General features: G+C 46.9%; 1 protein-coding gene across 2 annotated transcripts in view; it reads left to right on the top strand.

The window, feature by feature from the left end:
* The window catches only part of ABL1 (ABL proto-oncogene 1, non-receptor tyrosine kinase), a 141002-nt gene that overhangs the window by 73063 nt on the left and 47221 nt on the right, over positions 1-20718 (top strand). The window lies entirely within an intron of this gene.

The raw sequence follows: 20718 nt of genomic DNA, 5'->3' as shown, positions 1-20718 counted from the left end.
ATGACCTGAGCTGAAGTCGGACACGTAACTGACTGAGCCATCCAGGTGCTCCTGTATGACGGCTTTCTAAAAAAATAAAATAATGCATTCACTAGTTTAAAAATCAATATGTTAAAAAAAACTAGTAGATTGAGGGGCAGAATAGAACTAGTAGATTCGGTCAGAATAATGCGTGGCCAGACATCTGGGTGCTCTGTCGCTCGGTCAAGTGGACACACAAAATTAGCCATCACGACTATCTTGCCTCAGTTAATTGTAGAGTAAACGTTACTTGGTCTCATCTAACAAACATCTGAGACCAAGACTTCAAAGGATCAAACTGTTCCCAAACTGTATTTCAGAACACACTGAAGAATATTTTTAGCGAAACGGTTGGAGCTTGAGAACCGACTGGAGATGGAGCATTACTGTCAACTGCAGATTCCTTCAGTCACTACGTCAACCAGCACCGATGTTTCTCCTTCTTCACATGATGAAAATCGGGGATCCAAGCTTATCCGAAAAGCTAGGGAGGCACCGTCTGTTCCCCTCGGAATGGCGGGCTTTGCAGCCACCGTTGGATATGGGCTCTATAGACTGAAGAGCAGGGGAAATAGTAGGATGTCTGTTCACCCGATCCGCAGGCGTGCGGCAGCCCAAGGCTTGGTGGTGGGAGCGGTGCCGCCTGGTGCGAGATCCTCCATGGATAAGGAGTTCTGGGCAAACCTAAGCCTCAGAGGAAGAGAGGCGGCCTTGGCGTGTTGGCGGTGCTTGCTCTACACATCTCCTGTTGAGGTTCTATGTTTATGTTGAAAATAAATGGTTTGAACGGGTCAGACGATAACACGATCATTTACCTACTGGTTTCCTTTCTTGCAGACCCGATTTGCCTGGTAACCAAATTCCCAGCGACCGGTTAGCTAGGTCATTCAGGGGAGTCAAATTAGCGCCAAAGAAACATGTCACTTTCCAGTGTACTAATTTAAGTAGGGGTCTCAGTTTAGCTTTTTTAATAATTGCAGAATTATATTTATGCTGCTGTGATATTAGAATAACTTTTAAATGTCATCTTGAAATAGAAATGTGTATTTTAAGTACTAATGCAAAGGTAGATGAAAAACACTTTTTAAATGTATGAAATTTATTTTTTTGGCAAGAATCATGTTAACAAATTATCTATAATTGAAGTGATTAGTGATTTATCAGCAAGGTGGTTTGGTCAGACATTATACACAAACTTTGGTGTACTCCAGAGCGCTATTGCTCTTGTAAAATTTTCTTGTCTAACCTGAATTTACATTCCATGGTGATAACATGGTAAATGTAGTGTTATTAGAGTAATTGAACACATCAAAAAAAAAAAAAGAATATTTTTAGCAATACAGAAGTATCTAGATAACCCAGCATGGCAAAATTCATGTCTCCCATCCAATAAAAAAATACTAGCTATGCGAAGAAATGGAAAATACAACCCATAACTGATCAGAAATGGTATAGATGATAGAATTAGTAAATATGGATATGAAATCATTGGTTTTTAAAAAAACATTTATTTATTTTGAGAGAGAGAGAGAGAGAGAGAGAGAGAGAACATGCGTGAGCTAATGAGCAGGGGAGGGGCAGGGCAGAGAGCAAGAATCCCAAGCAGGCTCATGCTCAGTGTAGAGCCTGATGCAGGGCTCAGTTTCAGACTCTGCGATCGTGACCTGAGCCGAAATCAAGAGTCAGACACTTACCCGACTGAGCCGCCCAGGCGCACCTCATCACCCCCGCCGCCTCAAAATAAATGTTTTTAAAACAAAAACAGTAGTGACACATTGTGGCATTTATGGTTTATGTGGAAGTGAGTTTGTGACAGCAGTAGCACAAACGGAAGGAGGAATGGAAGTCTCCTCTTGCGCGGTTCTTACGCTACATATGACGTCATGTATCATTTGAAGGCAGGTTGTGGTAGGTTAAAGATGTATATGACAGGGGCACCTGGGTGGTTCAGTCAATTGAGCGTCCAACTTCGGGTCAGGTCATGATCTCACGGTTTGTGAGTTCGAGCCCCGCGTCAGGCTCTGTGCTGACAGCTCAGAGCCTGGAGCCTGCTTCAGAGTCCGTGTGTCCTTCTCTCTCTGCCCCTCCCCAGCTCATGGTCTGTCTCTCTTGGTCTCAAAAATAAATAAACATTAAAAAAAATTTTTTTAAAGATGTATGTGATAAACTCGACAGCATCAGTTATGGTAATAAGCCAACAAAGATCAAATACAATCATAAAAAATGATTAGTCCCAACGAAGGCAGAAAAACTTGGAGAAGTGAAAAAAGAACAGATTTGATAAATATAAAACAAATAGCAAGATGTTAGGTTAAATTACATATTAATAGTATATTAAATACAAAAGTCTAATCATCCCAGTTAAAAGGAGGGGTTGTCAGATTGCATAAAAAAGTAGGGCACATTCAGGGGTGCCTGGATGGCTCAGTCGATTAGGTAGCTGACTTTCGATTTCGGGTCAGGTCATGATCTCACAGTTCGTGGGATCAAGCCCCACATCGGGTTCTGTGCTGAGTGCAGTGCCTACATGGGATTCTCTCTTTTGCCCTCTGCCCCTCCCCCGCTCTCACTTTCTTTCTATCCCCCCCCAAAAAACACTTAAAAAGTAAGACCCATTCATATGCTGCCTACAATGACTACAAAACCTGCTTTTAATATAAAGATACAAATAGTTTAAAAACAAAAGGATGGAAAAAAATGTACCGTGTTTACAGTAATCAAAAGAAAACCTGAGTAGCTATGTCAAAGTGAATTTTTTAAATTTATTTAATAAAAAAATTTTTTTAACGTTTATTTATTTTTGAGAGAGAGAGACACAGAGTGTGAGCGAGGGAGGATCAGAAAAAGAGGGAGACACAGAATCCGAAGCAGGCTCCAGGCTCTGAGCTGTCAGCACAGAGCCCGACGCGGGGCTCGAACCCACAAACTGCGAGATCATGACCTGAGCCGAAGTCGGACGCTCAACAGACTGAGCCACCCTGGTGCCCCAGACAAAGTGGACTTTAAAACAAAACATATTGCCCAAGGATAAAGAGAGTCATTTCATAACGATAAAGGGGTGAATTCCTTCAGAAGATATATAATCCTAAATGTTGACATATGTATTAACAGATTCAAAGTATGTGAATAAAAAAAGTGATGGAACTGCAAGAAATTCACTCATAGCTGGAGTTGTTAACTAAAGAACGAGTAGGCAGAAAATTAATAGAGTAGAGGGGTTTGAACCTTGTAATCAACCAACATGACGTAGTTTAGGTTTATGAAACACTCTACCCCCGAACAGTGGAATACACATTCTTTTCCGGTGTGCACAGATCTCTTACCAAGATAAACCAGTTTCTGGGCCGTTCAAAAAGTCTCAGTATATATAAGCTGGTTCAATGTATAGAAGGTATGATCTCTGACCACAGTGGAATTAAATGAAGGACCCGTGACAGAAAGATATCAAGAAGATCTTTCAACTATTTGGAAATTAGATAGCATTTTCAAATAAACCACGAGTCGAATAAAAAAAATCAAAAGTGAAATTAGCAAGCATTCAGAACTGAATGTAGGTGAAAACGTAACAAAATTTGTGGGGTATTGCACAAAAGGGAAATTTATGTAACCCTAAATCCTTACATCAGAAAAGAAAAAAAGTCTCAAGTAAATGGCCTTGGGTTTCCACCTTAAGAAAGTAGAAAAATAAAGGCTCGCAAAACCCAAAGTAAATAGAAAAGAGGACCAACGTAGAGATCGTAGAGATCGGTGAAATAGCAAACAAAAGCCGTAAAGAAACCTGTGAAACCAAAAGCCAGTTCTTTGAGAAGAGCAATAAAATTGATAAACCTCAAGGCAGACTGATCGGGAGAAAAAGAGAACACAAAAATTGTAATATTAGGAAAGAAAGAGGTAACATCACACAGATTCTGCAGATCTGAAAAGTGTAATAAGGGAATGAATCGTCAACCGAGGAAAACCAGACAAATTCCTTGAAAGACGCAAACATTCAAAGCCAGCTCAGGAGGGAACAGACGACCCGGAGGAGGGAACAGACGACCCGGAGAGCGGAGAGCGTCAAGTCCGTTAAGGAGTTTCATTTGCAGTTAAAAATCTTCCCGCAAAGACAGCTCCAGGCCCACATGGCTTCACCGGTGAATTCTACCAGCCATTTAAAGAGGAAACAATACGCATTCAGTGCAGCCTTTCCAGAAACCAGAAGGGTGGGGGACAGACACTTCCCAGGTCATTCTCCCAGGTCAGCAGGTCAGCGTTGCTCACTGATAGCCCTCTTTGTCTTCTCCTAGTGCAGCCAGAGTCATCCCTTTAGCGGTAACCAGATCCTTGTGTCTGCCCCACGCCTCCTGTGCCCTCCTAGTCCCTTCAGAGTAAAAACCAAAGCCCCGACTGTCACCTCAGCCAGGCAGCTTCCCAGGTCTGCAGCCTCTGACTGTCTGTTACTCTCCTTCTGGCTGACCGTGTTCCATCCGCATTGGCCTGTTTGCACTTCCTTGAACCTTTCCGCGCCATCCTCCCTGCCCCAGTGCCTTTGCACTTGCTGTTCCCTATGCTAGGAAAGCGCTTTTCCCATAGTTCATTCTCCCTCCTTTGGGTCTTTGCTCACTCGTTACCTTCAGCAGTGGTTTTTCTGATCATTTTCTTTAAAATTACAGTCTAGGGCTCCTGGGTGGCTCAGTCGGTTGGACATCCAACTTCGACTCAGCTCGTGAGTTCAAGCCCCACACGGGGCTCTCTATTCTCAGTGCAGAGCCTGCTTCAGATCCTCTTGTCTCCTCTCTCTGTGCCTCCCCTGCTCACACAGTCTCTCTCTCAAAAATAAAAAAATTAATAAAATTATGATCCGATCCCCACTCCCTGACCTCCTTGCGTTTTCTCCCTAGCAGTTTTTACTTTCTTATATATTTTGTGATTTACCAGTCTTGGTGTCTGTCTCCCTCTACCAGAATGTGAACTGTTGAAGGAAGGGTTTTTCCCGCCTGCGTTCTACCTGTTGTAACCCTAGAGCTTAGGACCGTAGCTAGCTCTCAGTAGGGGCTCAATAAACATTTGCAGAATACTTAATGTTTATCTCTTAATGGTGCTCCCTTTGCTTTGCTCTGAAAGAAAACTTCCCCCCTGAAGTCATGTGTTCTCAGATTGTCCCATAGTTCGGTGACCAGGAATTTTTAAACCTATGGGGACTTAGGAGAGGTGGTCTTCTCTTTTGAAAGGGAGGAAGGTGATTATGAAAGCAGTGGTAGGTGAACTGGGAGGGGGGTTCTCAGGCAGATCTGCTCTAGAACAGTACAGATGAAACTGAGGATCTGAAATTTGGTTCCTTATAAATGAATACTTGCAAACTTCTCAGAAAGCTTGTGGACCCCCATGAAGAGTAATTATACCCCAATTTTAAGGCTAAGACCAGAGTTTATTGAACTTCGTGATTGACACTTGACTAAACAGTGCTGCATGAGTGTGTGTGTGCGTGTGTGTATGTTCATACTCAGTTGTGTGGTGTGTGTGTGTGTGTGTGTGTGTGTGTGTGTGTAGGGAAGTCTATAGAGCAAATCCCCCCAAAATAGAATTGCCCAGTCAAAGGGTAAATATATATGCGATTTTGATAGATATTGAATCTTGTCAAATTCCCTCTTTGGGGCTTTTCGGGAACTGGGGAATCAGATTCACAAACCTGAGGCAGAGTCCAGAGCTAGCATTCCCTTCACGATCTGCAACAGGGCAGAGTCACAGTTTTGTCCCCTACACAGTGGAATGCTGAGACATTAAGTGGGACTCCCAGTCCTTAGGAGACCGTGAACCAGACCGATAAGCACCCCCCCCCCCGGCCCCCGTCTTTGTACAACTCGCTTGCTGGCAGGAAGTTGACCACCCAGGTCTCCGGACACTGTTTTTTATAAGGCTCTTGGTCTTGCTTGCTCTGGCAGTGTTGAGTCAGGGACTGGTCCCAGCCGGCCCGGGCCCGCGGTCCATATCCTTGATGCGGTTTGCCCAGGCCTGCCCCTCGTCCTCCCGGGGCCTGAAGGTTCCTAAGTCCATTTGTGAAGATGGATTGTTGGGGACAAAGACCTAGACTGCTATGTGGCTCAGCCTCCATTACACAGGACGCTCGGAGTGGGCAGGTGCCTCCCCGCAGCCTTCTAGAACCTCCTGGAACCCAGGGCCCTGCTCTCCATCACCCACAGCTGCCTCTGCTCATGAGCACCAGTGCTGTCCCATCCAGTGCGGGGAGGTTTGTGTTAGAGAAAGACAGCCCTTTAGCTGTGGATTTCTCCCACCTTGAGGCGATGTGGAAAGCTGCCTATCATTCCTGTTTGTACTTCTGCCCTGTGTCCCACTTCGGGTCCCGCAGAAGGAATGGAGAGGCCGAGAAATGATGACAGACGCTGGTGCTCACGGGGGACCATTAACAGAGCTCCAAGCCCAGCAGCAGAGCCTTCTCACGTCCCACAGGGGCACCTTCGCAGGAAGCGCCAAGTCTGGGTCCGAGCCGTGGACTCCCCTGGGGAACGGGCCTCGAGGGAGGAGGAGAGTGTTGAATTCACGTCCAGTAGAATTCACCCTTTTAGTGATGAGTTGTGACGACGTACTGAGCCGTGCACCTGCCACTCCACTCCGGACATAGAACGTCACACCAAGAATCCCCTTATTCCTTTGGTTGTCAAGCCAGCCTCCCAGCCTTCCAGTTTCTGTTCTTAGAATTTTGCCCGTTAGAGTCGCATACATAGAATTATGAAGTGTGTAACCTTTTGAGTCATGATGCATGTAAGGTTCATTCATGTTGTTGTATGAAACCTACGTGGTCCCCTTCCTTTTTATCTCCGGGTAGCGTTCCACCGCGTGAAGGCTCCACAGTAGCTTTATCCATTCAGCTGCTGCTTTCATTGGAGTTTCTCCAGTGTCTGATGACTGGGGAAAAGCTGCTGTGAACATTCACGCACAGGTTTTTGCAGGGACGTAAGTTTTCCTTTCTCTTGGGTAACTAATTAGGAATAGAATTGCTGGGTCTTTTGCTTTATTAATTTTTTTAAGTTTACTTAATTATTTTGAGAGAGAGAGAGAGAGAGCGTGGGAGAGGGAGAGAGAGAATCCCAAGGCAGAGCCTGACGTGGGGCTCAAACTCATGAACCGTGAGATCATGACCCGAGCCGAAACCTAGAGTCAGACGCTTCAGGGACTGAGCCACCCAGGGGCCCCTAGAATTGCTAAGTCTTCTGTAAGTATATGCTTAACTTAAGAGAAACTGCCAAACTCTAGGAATGTATTTTGCACTCCTACCAGCAGTCCATACCAATTTGTGTTCACACCAATGCCTCCACATTCTTATCAGCACTTGGTATTTTCTCCTGGCCTGTGACTAGGCTTTTCATTCTCTTAGTACTATCTTTAGAAGAGCAGAATTTTTTTAAATGGTTATTTGAGAGGCAGCACGCGCATGCGCACACACACACACACATACACACACCTGCACTAGAGGGGGAGGGGCAGAGAGAGAGAGAAAGAGAGAGGGAATCCCAAGTGGGCTCAGTGCTGTCGGGGCAGAGCCCAACGTGGGGCTCAGTCTCATTGACGGTGAGGTCATGACCTCAGCCAAAATCAAGAGCTGGACACGCAGGCGCCCTGAAGAGCAGACATTTTAAATTTTGATCAAGTCCAATCTGTTATGTCTCTGAAGGTTCCTTCTTTTGGCATTGCACCGCAGAAATCTTTGCCTAACCCAGGATCACAAAGACTCTCTTCTAGAAGTCTTTATGTAACATCTAGAGCTAGGACCCACTTTGCATTAAGTTTTGTATACAGTGCGAGGCTGCCTTGCGTGTGGATGGCCAACACCCTAGGGCCATTGTTCAAAAGCACCCACCCCCGCGTTGCCATTGCACCTTTGTGGGAAGTCAGTTTGGCACAGTTCACGTGTGTGGGTTCCTTGGATGCCTTTAATTAATTTCTAAGCTCTGAAAGGAAAACGGTTTTCGGAAGACTCTCCCACTATTTTCTCACTACTGGTTTCTCCACCAGGAAGACTTTCCTGGCATCTCTGGGCAGAATTCGCCTCCTTTTCTGTGCTACCATAGCTATCTTGCACACACTCATCAAATTGATCTCCCTTAGGGTGCCTGGGTGGCTCAGTCGGTTAAGCGTCCGGCTTTGGCTCAGATCATGATCACATGCTTTGTGGGTTCGAGCCCCGTGTCAGGCTCTGTGCTGACAGCTAGCTCAGAGCCCGGAGCCTGCTTCGGATTCTGTGTCTCCCTCTCTCTCTGACCCTCCCTTGCTTGCACGCTCTCTCTCTGTCTCTCAAAAATAGGTAAAAAAACATAAAAAATTAAAAAAAATTGTTCTCCCTAGTGTAATTCTTTGTTTCCCTCCCTCCCCACCGTCTCCGCCAAGACCGTGTGTCCTCAGAGGCCTGGAAGCGTGTCTTCCTTTCAGTCACCTTCATCGCCGCTGGCTCGGTGATGTTTGTTGGATGAGTGGAATGTTCTTAAATCTCTGATGACACGTCAGATCTTTGATGGACAAGTGGTGACCGTCAGGAGCGTCTCAGTCGCTGTAGCTGTCGGACGAGACCGAGAAGGGAAGATGAGGGCCAGGTCTCTCGCAAGCAGGCCTGTTTCTCGTTCTCCTTTGGGGTGACCCCCGTTTTGCCAGGTGTGCGTGGGGAGGGCCTGCGGTACCGGGCACGGCTGGGTCCTAGCTGGGTTCTCCGCCTCAGAGGGTGTCTGGCTTCTCGATTCCCCCTTCTTGCGGGATTCCTTCCACTGGGCTTTAGTCACTGCAGCGTCCCTGGGGATCTGGAGTCCTTTCCTCCCGACTTCCTTCCATGGCTTGTTTTGGAGATCAAATGAAGAAAGGTACGGGAGAAGACCGGGGAGTATTGGGAATTATCGACTGATTCACCTTCGCAGTTCCTTTATCAGGAGCTTGAGACTCGTGACCTATTTGTTGTGAATTAATCACTTGCTTCCCCCTCTCCGAGCACTTTGGGACCATCACGTTGACCGCCTAGAAATGTGACTACCTAGAAACTTTGCTACATTAGATCTTAAATATTCATCTTAACATTGTGACCTCAAGTAATCTGCCGTGACCCTCGGGGATCTGGATGAGGTTTATTCAGACACGGGGGCTGCCGTGTAGGTTTGGGGACTCGCTGAGTCGCAGCCCGGCAGGGGCGTATGAAGGTTGCATTTGGAAAGCTGCTGTTGCTTCGGGGAGAATCCAAGGGCTTCCGTGAATGGCAGATTCCAGCCTCTGATGCTTCGGGTTGCTGGCTCTGTCCCGTGTCTCTGCTTCGATCAACCGGAGCGACACCTCCTCACTCCTACCCAGGTCTGGATCGTCTTCGCTCGATCTGTTCAGTCCTCCCCCTCACACACAGGAGCTGGGCCAGGAGTCAGGAGCGGGTGGGAGAGCTTCGTGTTTGCTCTCCGGGAACGCGGCTCTCGTTGGAAGCTTCTCTACCTAAGAGGCCACGTACCAGCACCACAGAGAGCCCGGTCTGCTCGGTTCCCTGCACGGATCCCAGCGGCCAGACCTGCGCACTTCAGATCCTTCGTCCCGTCCTGCGTACGGCATCCAGTTAGGGCAGTCCCTAGCAAAACACCACCAGCATTTTTCACAGAGCTAGAACAGACAGGCCTAAAATTTGTATGGAAGCAGAAAAGACCCCAAAGAGCCAAAGCAATCTTGAAAAAGAAAACTAAATTGAGGCATCACAATCCCGGACTTCAAGACCTATTACAAACCTGTAATCATCAAGATAGTACGGTACCGGCACAAAAACAGACACTCAGATCGATGGAACAGAATAGAGAACAGAACCGACCACAAATGGATGGCCAGCTAATCTGGGACCACGCAGGAAAGAGTATCCAATGGAAGAAAGTCAGTCTCTCTGGCAGATGGTGCTGGGAAAACTGGACAGCGACACGCAGATGGATGAACCTGGACCCCTTTCTTACCCCATCCACAAAAATAAACTCAAAATGGGTGAAAGACCTAAATGTAAGACAGGAAGCCATCAAACTCCTCGAGGAGAAAGCAGGCAAAAACCTCTTGGACCTCGGCCGCAGCAACTTCTCACTCAACATGTCTCTGGAGGTGAGAGAGACAAAAGCAAACATGAACTATTGGGACCTCATCAAGGTAAAGAGCTTCTGCACACGGTGGAGGAAACAGTCAGCAAAACTAAAAGGCAACAGATGGACTGGGAGGAGATATTTGCAAATGTATGACATCCAGTTGGGGAAAAGGGTCAAAGGCACAGAACACCTTCTTTTTTTTTCCTTTTTTGTTTAGGTTTTTTGAGGCATGCTTTATATGCCATCCCGTTGGCCATTCCGTGTACAATTCATTGATTCCCAGTAAGTTTATAGAGTGTGCAGCCATCGCCACAATCCGGTGTTAGAACGTTTCCACCGTGCCAGAAAGATCCCTCGTGCCCTTTCATAGTGGATCCTACCCCTCCCCACCAGGCAACCGCTAATCTGCTCCGTCTCTGCAGATCTGCCCGTTTTACACTTGGCACAGAAATGGAATCGTGCAGGACATGGTCTTTTGTGACCAGCTTCTCCCCGCTTCAGCGAGCCTTGGAGGTTTAGCTTTGTTACAGTACAGATCAGCGCATCTTTCCTTTTCATTGTTGCCTACTCTTCCATTCTTTGGATGTACATTTCGTTTCTCCTTTCATCAACTGGTGGACATTCGGATTGTTTCTGGTTCTTGGCCGTGATGAGTAATCTGAACCCTCACGGACCAGTCTTTGTGCAACCGCGTGTTTCCATTTCTCTGGGGCGGATTCCTGGGAGTAGAATTGCTGGGTCTTATCAAGTAAGCTTGCATTGGACTTTTTAAGAAGCCGCCAAGCTGTTTTCTAGCGTGGCCCTACTGTTTTACCTTCCCACCTGCAGCGCACGAGGGTCCCTGTTTCTGCGCGTCCTCGCCAACACTGGGTTTTGTGTGTCTTTTCAATTCTAGCTGTTCCAATGGGTGTGAAAGAGAATCTCTTTGTGGTTTTAGTTTCTGTTTCTTGAAGGACCGATGACGCCGAGCATCTTTTTATGCAGTCAGCCATTTGTACTTCGGTGACATCAATTAAACTCTTTTACCAATTTTTTAATTGGTTTGCGTACTGTCTTACGGAGTGATAAGATTTCTCTGTATTCTGGATACAGGGTCTTTATCACATAGATACATGAAAGAACATGAGTTGGGTTTTCCCCCCTTACGCCAGGACCAGAGATTGCAGAAAGGGGCGGGTTTGGCTAAAAGTCATAATCATTAAGGTGTGATATTGGAGGGTTCTTATGAGATGGACACTGGGCTGCGTGTCTGATACTGATTACCTAGGACACTTTTTTTTTTTTTTAAGGTTTCAGATGCTTGCCCTCCAATTTACGGTTTTTGATAAAAGAAATCGTTGATTTAGGAAATTCCTTAAATTTCTGTGAGTTAGAACCGGTCTTTTAATACTGTTACCATAAGGATTATGTGGCTGTTATAACAGATGCAGAATACCAGCAGTTTTGTGTTTTTTGTTTTTTTGAGAGACGGAGAGACACAGCGTGAGCAGGGGAGGGTCAGAGAGAGAGGGAGATAGAGAATCTGAAGACAGGCTCCAGGCTCTGAGCTGTCAGCACAGAGCCTGATGCGGGGCTCGAACCCACAAACCATGAGATCATGACCTGAGTCGAAGCCGGACGCTTATCCGACCCCAGGCGCCCCGACTACCAGCAGTTTTAAACTAACTAGGTATCAATTCTCTCTTCTCCCGCAGGCTGACGCTACTAGTCCTGGCTGTGTGGGGGACACTGTCACCTTGTTACTCTTTAAAATGTGGGTTCTCGGGGCGGTCGGGTGGCTCAGCCAGCTAAGCATCCGACTCTTGATTTCAGCTCAGGTCATGATCTCATGGTTCGTGAGATCAAGCCCCACGTCTGGCTCTGGACTGACAGTGCGGAGCCTTCTTGGGATTGTCCCCCTCCCTCTCTGCCCCTCCCCTGCTCGCGCTCTCTCTCTCTCTCTCTCTCTCTCTCTCTTTCTCTCTCAAGAATAAATAAATAAACATGAAAAAATAAAAGGTGGATTCTGCCTCAAGATCCAAACGGCACTCCTGCTGCCCTGTCCTGGTGCCAGCCGTGGGAAGGAGAAGAGAGAGGGAGGGCTGCCCATCCCTCCTACGAAAGGGGCATGTATCACTCCTGCGCACACACCACTGGCGAACACTGAGTTGCACGGCGATGCTGACCTGCAGAGACGGGAAATGTCCTTATTCTGGGGTATATCCACCTAACACTTCCGGTGAAGGTCTAGAACTTAGGGGTTGAGGGCAAGAGAGGAGAACAGATGTTGGGGGCCATTCTCTGCTTGGGGGTTCCTGTAACTAGTCTGTGCGGATTCCGCTTCGTTCTTCCTCAGAGGAAGTCTAGTCCATCTGCAGTGACCGGCCCAAGCCTGATGGAGGAGTTAACTTCTGCGCTGTTGATTGGGATTGCATCAGAACGTTCTTCATGCCGAAATGGCCATAACTATGAATTATCATTGGTTCGAAGAGGTGAAAATTAACTTAGTGGTTAAGTCAGTTTTGGGGCTGCTGCCTTGCTGAGTATCGAGCCTCAAGGCGCCAGCTGGGAGCTGGGGTGGCCCACAGGCCGACAGCTTGCGCCCGTCGACTCTGGAAGCAGAACTCTTTGCTGTTTTCTCTTCAAGTGACTCTCCCAACGTCACCGCAGCGTCACTTAACGCGCGCGGTCTCTCCTGTGTTCTCCGCGGCCGTTCTTCTCTGGTTAATATGTGGCTTTGGATGAACACGCCCTGTCTATCGCTTTGGGGGGAGAAAAGCAGCCCCATTCACTTGGCCCTGCCTTGCAGACCACAGCCGCCCCTGACAAGTGCAGAGACGAAATGTGGCTTTAAGGACCTTGACCACAGAACACATCGGTGCTGTTGTAGGGGTAAACCTAAGACAACCTCAGTGTTTCGTAGGCCTCACTAACGATTGCGGATTGCCGAGGGACTTGCCTTCCCGGGGCCCAGCTCGGCGCCCTTCAGCTGCCCCAGAGATAACCCGGAAAAACGCCTGCCCCTCCGCGAACCTCCTGCTCCCCGCTGGGCCTTGCACCGCGGGGAGGCTCAGACGCCGTGTTTTCCTTCCCTGCTGGCCCTTCTCTCTACCCCAGCTGCCTGCCTCCCCGCCCCCAAGTAACGTGATCTCCCAGGCCAGATTCTTTCAGTCTTAGAGAAGCAGAAGGAGAAATTAACCACTGGCTTCCCAGGTCAAAGCGAACAAAACTATAAAAGCCAAAAGCAGCGTTTGAAAAGCAAGGGAGTCTGGCTCGGTTGGGGTTCCCCTTCACCAGTGTTTCCGCACAAAGCGTGCTCACAGTTTACCTGATTCTGAAGGTCATAGTCTGATTTTGCAACATTGCGATTTTTGATCTGTTTTGGAGCCTCCCTAGTCTGTAGTCAATATTCGGATGAGAGCCCAGCAAACGAGGTGTAGGGATTTGCAGTAAAGTTCTTTGGCATTTATTTCCAAAGTTAACCCAAGTAAAGGGACACAGCCAATTCGTGAAAATACATGAAACCTCTCTGAGTCGAGTGCAAAGCACTTAGAGTTTAATACCAGTGGTCCCAGACCATTTGTTGCTTAATACCACATCTGTTTATAACTTGACTTGTTTTTTTAACATTTATTTATTTTAGAGAGAGAGAGAGAGAGAGAGAGAGACAGAGCATGAGCAGGGGTGGGGCAGAGAGAGAGAGGGAGACACAGGATTGGAAGCAGGCTCCAGGCTCTGAGTTGTCAGCACAGAGCCTGACATGGGGCTCGAACTCACAAACGGCGAGATCGTAACTTCAGCCAAGTCGGACGCTTAACCAACTAAGGTGCCCCTATAACTTGACTTGTAAGCGGATGAGGGAACTCGGGCTTTGGTTGCTTCTTCACCACTGGCAATGTTATGGTTAGAGACCTATAGTGTGCCACAAACTACACAGTTGTGCAGCCTGGTGTCCTAAACTGGCTGTCGGCTCTTGATGATGGGTACAACACCTGCCCAGCAGGTGTGACATAATGGAAAAAATTCTAACAAGGGTGTTTGGGGGTCTGGGCTCTTTTCCGGACTCCACCATACTTTGCTGTGAGACCTCATGCAAGGTATTTAACCTGTCCGTGCCTCAGTTACCTCATCTATAAAATGGGCAACAGAGATTGGGATTAAAAATGATTAAAGATTGAAGACCTGTGTTCATCTCTATCTGTTCCCAAGCACAACTGAAATGATAATATAAAGATTTTTTTTTTTAATGAAAATGCGTAAGGGCTAAAGAACCAAAAAGGATAATTGGATAAGAAAAGTAAACACATTTTTGAAAATGGAAGGTAGTCAAAAGCCAATTGAAGTGTAATGTCTTCTGAGAGAGATATTGCTTAGAAGTGAGCCAGCGTGCTTATAAGATGCTGAGGGGAAAAATCAACATTATTAGAGGCATTAGTGCTACAGAAAGCAGGCAGTGTGAGGCCTATCACTGAAATTGAGGGGATTCGTTGAAAGTTGGTTTAGATTCTTCACGCTGCTCCCCAGCTCTGTGGGGAAGATGGCCACCCCTCCTTCCCACCTAGAGGTGTTATGTTGACAAATAGCCCTATAAAGACTCTGGACTCAGGGACATTGCCCCCACCACGGGTACAGATAAGCCAAGGGGCTGGTGAAAGACTCACTTCAAGCTGTATCGTTGTGAAATTTCAGAACACCAAGGGTATTAGAAGATATTCCAGAGCCTCCAAAGAGAAAAACAGGTCATATGTAAAGGATTGAGAATCAGAGTGGAATTGCATTTCTAAGCAATACTGGAAGCTAGAAGCTAGTGCAGAAACTCCTTCAAAAGTAAGTGGGAAAAGTTATTTTTAACCTAGAATTCTATACCCAGCCAAACTGTCAGAGTAGAAGAGAAGAAAAGCATGTTTTTTGGACATACAGCCCCACCCCTGCCTTTTTTCTTTCCAGGAAGGCGCTGGATAGTGAATTCCAGCAAACAAGAATGTACGTCAATAACTAGGATTGAGAATATTTTAAGTGTCTCAGTATTTGGAAGAGATCCTATGAGGTGTTTGACAGATCTTTGAAATATTTGGGGGGAAATAGTAATAGATCTACAGAAGAGTAATCTGATGAAAAAATCAAGGTAATATCTCTAGGATAAACGAATAAAGGAAATCTTCATAGTATATTATTGGCAGAACAGCGAACAATATTTATATCATCACAGTTGCATGAACATTATTGATTTAACCAAAAATTGTGATTTTACTGCTTAGGGAGGTTGGGATATTACTATATATAATGTGGAAAGCTGACGAACGTGGAAACAACAATATGAGGAGATTAATTAGAAATCTGCGTGCCTCTGGGGCAGCAGATGGGGGATGGGGTTAGGGGATTGCTGATTTATTATAAAACTTTAGAACTACTTGATTTTTAACCTTGTGTGATATTACTTTTATTAAAAATGAAAATTAACTTAAAAATGGGCATACCAAGAATTCCTTGTTTCCGCCTAGAGAAAAACTATTGTTTCATAGTTAGGTCTGACTTGTTGATTATAAAATGTAGAGTCTTGGTATGATGAGATTTTTCTAGGAAGTGGATTTACTCTAAGGCAGTTCAGATCTGGCCCCCGGCGGAGAATTATACCTCTGGAAATAGGAGGGAGCTAACAAAACAATCAGGATTAGCAGAAAGACAGGCCAGTGTGCCGCTAGCTCATCGGGTCCTGGTCCTGAAACAGGCCGGGAGAAAGAGTGGGGTGTGGAGTTTGTGACTTGCCGCAGAGCTGCGGCTGTGATCCCCGGCTCTCGGGTGACAGGCAGGACTCTGTGACATTGCAGTCTTAGTTGCCACCCCGACTCCATAGCTGGTGTTTCTTTCCCTTAATAAAATAAACGGATTCCTTGTCCCTAGGAAAACCTGCAGGCTACTTTCACTCCCTCGGACTGTGCTTTCTGGAATCATTTTCACATTTCACATTTGTTAATTTTAGCTCTTGACTGAGCCCCAGGAAGACTGACGCAGGAACACGGACCGTCATCTAGTCGGGTAAGAGGGCTCTTCTGCAAGGAACAATAGCTGCTGTACACGGAGCACCTTCCCTACGTTAGTTTTAAGCTTCATAACCCCGTGAGACGCCCCTCTCCCCCAGGGTTAACAGCCGAGAAAATGGAGGCTCTGAGCGGGGAAGCCACTTGCCCAAGCCACCGCAGAGGACGTGTGCGCACTTCGGAGCGAGGCCACGGGATGTAGCTCCTTCCGCCTCTGCTGTGTTGCTTCTACCTCTTCCCAGGCCAGGGTCAGCAGGCCTTTGAGACCCTAACCCCCGGGTGTGCCGTCCTCACGGGGAAACTTGGAAGAGATGCACGCGTGTCCTTATACAGTGGCCAGAATGGATGTGGCTGGCGACGGAGGAAGCGGACTTCGTTGGCAGGTGTAGGGAAAGGAGCATGCGCGTACGTCAATCTCTCTGTTCTCCCGCCCACCCAGTTACTGGCCTGGCCGGAAGCAGAGAAGGAGTCAGCCAGGTTTGGGATTGAGTCCTGGGGGATCCAAACCGGCCCCAAAAAGCCAGATTCACACCTCCCTCCCACCTGACCCCCATCCTGCAGCTCCTGCCTCTGTCCCTTGACTCACTCCTGCACACACCCCCAACATTTAAGTAGGACTGAACCCCAAACTTTAAAAAAATTGTCTCTAGCCTAAAATCTTTGAGAGAAGAGTCCTCTTTTGGTAACTTGTTCTAGAGTTAGATGTCTCCTAGACTAAGAAAAAAATCGGTTTCAAAAGAGAAAATTTTAGAAATAGCCCTTCCTGTCTGTCCCATTCCCAGAGAAAAGAAGCAACTCTTCTCTCTTCTAAAACAGTGGTTTTAGGGGGCACCTGGGGGGCTCAATCCACCAAGCCTCCAACTCTTGATTTCGGCTCAGGTCATGATTTCACGGTTCTTGACTTCGAGCCCCGCGTCAGGGGGGTTGCTTGGGATTCTCTCTCCCTCCTTCTCTGCCCTTCCAGCACTCTCTCTCAAAATAAATAAATAAACTTTATGTATGTATATATATACATATATATATGAGGGTGTCTGGGTGGCTCAGACAGGTAAGCTGACGCTTGGTTTCGGCTCAGGTCGTAATCTCACGGTTTGTGAGATTGAGCCCCGTGTCGGGCTCTACTGACATCACGGAAGCTTCTTGGAATTCTCTCCCTCTGCCCTTCTCTCACTCACATGTGCGGTCTCTCTCCAAATAAATAAACATAAAACATAAAAAATATATATGTTCTTAATACATTTTAAAATATTCTTAAATAGTTCGAATTCTTGGAATCATTTTCTTTTAAGACATTTTCCCTAAAAGTTAATGATTTTTATTTTAGCCTCTAACTTTGCTCATATTATCCTTTCACTTAAATTGAAAATTATATGCCATTTTGGAAAGGTCAGGGGCTCTGGACCAATACCACTTCCAGAACTGTGTGAACTTGGACAGAACTCTCTCCCCACTCCCCCACCCCCAAGTTTCCTTGTCTGCGTATGGAATTAAATTCCTCAGAAGTTCACGGGATGGTTGTAACACTGATGCCTGGCACATATCAGGTGCACATTTAAAGCCTATTTCTTTCCCAAACTGGATGCAAGAGAACAAACAAGTTAGTTCACATCTTTTTTGTCTCTTTGCTTGTTGAAGTTCACGCATGTGGGTTTAAGGTTGCTCAAGGGAAACCTTCTCGGGTCTTTCTTTTTTTTTTTTTCAATTTTTAAATATTTTTTATTTATTTTTGAGAGACAGAGAGAGACAGCACGAGCAGAGGATGGTCAGAGAGAGAGGGAGACATAGAATCCGAAGCAGGCTCCAGGCTCTGAGCTAGTTGTCAGCACAGAGCCCGACGTGGGGCTCAAACCCACGAACCGCGAGATCATGACCTGAGTCGAAGTCAGATGCTTAATCGACTGAGTCACCCAGGCGCCCCTTTCTTTCATTCTTGTAAGAAGATTGGGGCTAGGGGTGCCTGGGTGGCTCAGTGGGTTAAGCTTCCGACTTTGGCTCAGGTCATGATCTCACTGCTCGTGGGTTAGAACCTCGCGTTGGGCTCTGTGCTGACAGCTCCGAACCTGGAGCCTGCTTCGGATTCTGTGTCTCCCTGTCTCTCTAACCTCCACTGCTCGTGCTCTGTCTCTCAAAAATAAATAAAAAACATTAAAGAAATTTTTTAAAAAAAGGAAGATTGGGGCTCTCCTTTGTTTGCTTGTAACAGTGCATTTTGTATCTTGAAAATAAGGTTCAAAAGCATCAAATGCCGGATCTGGAAAGAGGAGTCCGTGTTGATATGGTTGTGTACAGTTTGGCAAAATTTTCAGTATTTGTTGTTGCTGATTCAGAGCGTTTCGCCAGACCTGTTGATGCATGGTTTTGTAACTACAATTTAAAAGATTTGGGGGGCGCCTGGGTGGCTCAGTCAGTTAAGCCTCCGACTTCGGCTCAGGTCAGATCTCACGTTTGTGGGTTCGAGCCCCGCGTCAGGCTCTGTGCTAACAGCTAGCTCAGAGCCTGGAGCCTGCTTCCAGTTCTGTGTCTCCTTCTCTCTCTGCCCCTCCCCCTCTCATGCTCTGTCTCTCTGTATCAAAAATAAATAAAACATTTAAAAAATTTAAAAAAAAAGATAATTTGTTCTTTGAAAAAAAGATTTGGATGCAGTTTATAGGCATTACTCATTTTAAGAGGATTTAAGAGGATAAGGTCATTTTAGGTTCAAGAAGAGAATATTAGTGATAGCCATTAGCTTTTTAAAGTAAACTGACATCCAAACGTAAAGTGCCTCACATGCAAACAAGTATTGGGGGCTGTGTTAACTGGAAGTATTCAAGGATACGGTCAGGGCCACAAGAAATGCCTACTAATGTATAATTTGGCACTAAACTGCCAATTTGAATATAGCTCTTTAAATCTGAAATCCTCTATCAGTGACACTCTTTATCATTGTTTGGCCCAAAGCCCTTGAACTTTGCAGAAGGGCACCACAACAGATACTGTTATTTTTCAGCATGTCCCCGGGCAGGCACCCTTTCAAGGTTATCTTTGGTGCTACATCCGAGAGTTTGAAAGCTTCAAGACAACACTGAGCAAGTCAGCAGTCACTACTGCGGGCTCTCGCAGAATGACAGTGCCTCCCAGACTCCAGGTGGCATCTGCTGTCACTGCACCTGTCCCCTGTGTGTCCAGGTAGTGGGAACTGCACACTTTCTGCCCGCGCCGCCTTCGGTGCCTCCGAGGCCCGAGCTGGTACCAGGGCACTAACAACTCAGTTGCAGTAACAACGAATTTTGTGCGCTGCTCACAATTTGGTGAGGACACTTCTAAAAGGTAATGCCCTGGCTGGGAGTCCCAGTGATACACACTAGTCACGTCCAGCCCAACTGTGAATCTTTATGGGCCACATCTAGCAGACCTACGTGAAGATCTTGTTACGTAGCCATTCCAAGATACCCAGGTTTCTGTCGTTACCCGGGGGCTGGAGAGTGTAACAGACGAGCCCGGCTTTGCCTTCTGGACTGACCATTTGGACCCAGGGTCTCTTAACCAACACTTGCTCTGAAATATATGTTAGCTTTTTTAAAAAAATGTTTATTTATATTAGAGAGAGAGAGAAGGAGGGAGGGGCAGTCAGAGAGGGAGGCACAGAATCTGAAGCAGGCTCCAGGCTCTGAGCTGTCAGCACAGAGCCCAACATGGGGCTCGAACCCACGGACCATAAGATCATGACCTGAGCCGAACTCGCAGCCTTACTTAAACGACTGAGCCACCCAGGCACCCCGAGAAATTCCTTTTCTTATCGTCATTGAACTACATCTGATTTTTCTTAAATTCTTTGGTATGATTGGGTTCCCCGTTATCTCCCACTGACCTGGATTTCTGATTTTGTGTCCATACACTATTGTGATTATTGTTATTTTGTTATTATACTGTATATGATCAGTCCTAACCAGAGCTATCAAGATCTGAGTCCTGGACGGCAATGATATGGGTTTTAAATAATGGTACCCAGGCGCTTACCAAAGAAGGAAAAAAAATTCCCTGTTGAAGGCAATAAGGCAAAGAAGGGACCCAGGCCCTGCCTCTGAGGAGTTGTCTTTGTGAAAGCTGAATTCCCTTTACATATCATCAGAAATTCTGTTTGAACTTGAACTCACACCTCTCCTAGTCTGAATGTAGGATTTGACAAATGTGTTGCATACCCGTGAGGTCGTCCTGTGGGTTCTAGCTCTGATTATTCATTCTTGATACACCTACGGAGTTAGCCTTCACCACCGCAAACTCCGTGAACGTGAAATGAGACCCGTACTGAGAGCCAAAGAGAAGTTTGCGCTATTCACCAACATTTTGGGGACACCGCCTTTGCCAGAGCCCCGCGCACCGGGCGGGGCTGTGCCGTGAGCGGTGCAGGTCAGGGGTCGCCACCGAGACGCTCGAGGTTGCCGGGCGGCCTGCGCTCACAGCGGCCGAGGCAGCGGGTGTCTGTCTCGGGCCGTTAGGACCGACTGGGAGAACCACCCGGCGCCGCGCCTGAAATCGGCACCCCCGTGGGCCTAGAAACCGGCCGCGGGGTGGTTTGGGACCGCGGCCAGGGGGCCGGGCCGGGCCCGCCGATCGCCCGCGAC

Source organism: Suricata suricatta, chromosome 13 (assembly GCF_006229205.1).
Source record: "Suricata suricatta isolate VVHF042 chromosome 13, meerkat_22Aug2017_6uvM2_HiC, whole genome shotgun sequence".
In the NCBI taxonomy this organism is placed as follows: domain Eukaryota; kingdom Metazoa; phylum Chordata; class Mammalia; order Carnivora; family Herpestidae; genus Suricata; species Suricata suricatta.
Note: the sequence above shows the minus strand (reverse complement) of the source record. Positions and strands in the feature narration are given on the sequence as shown.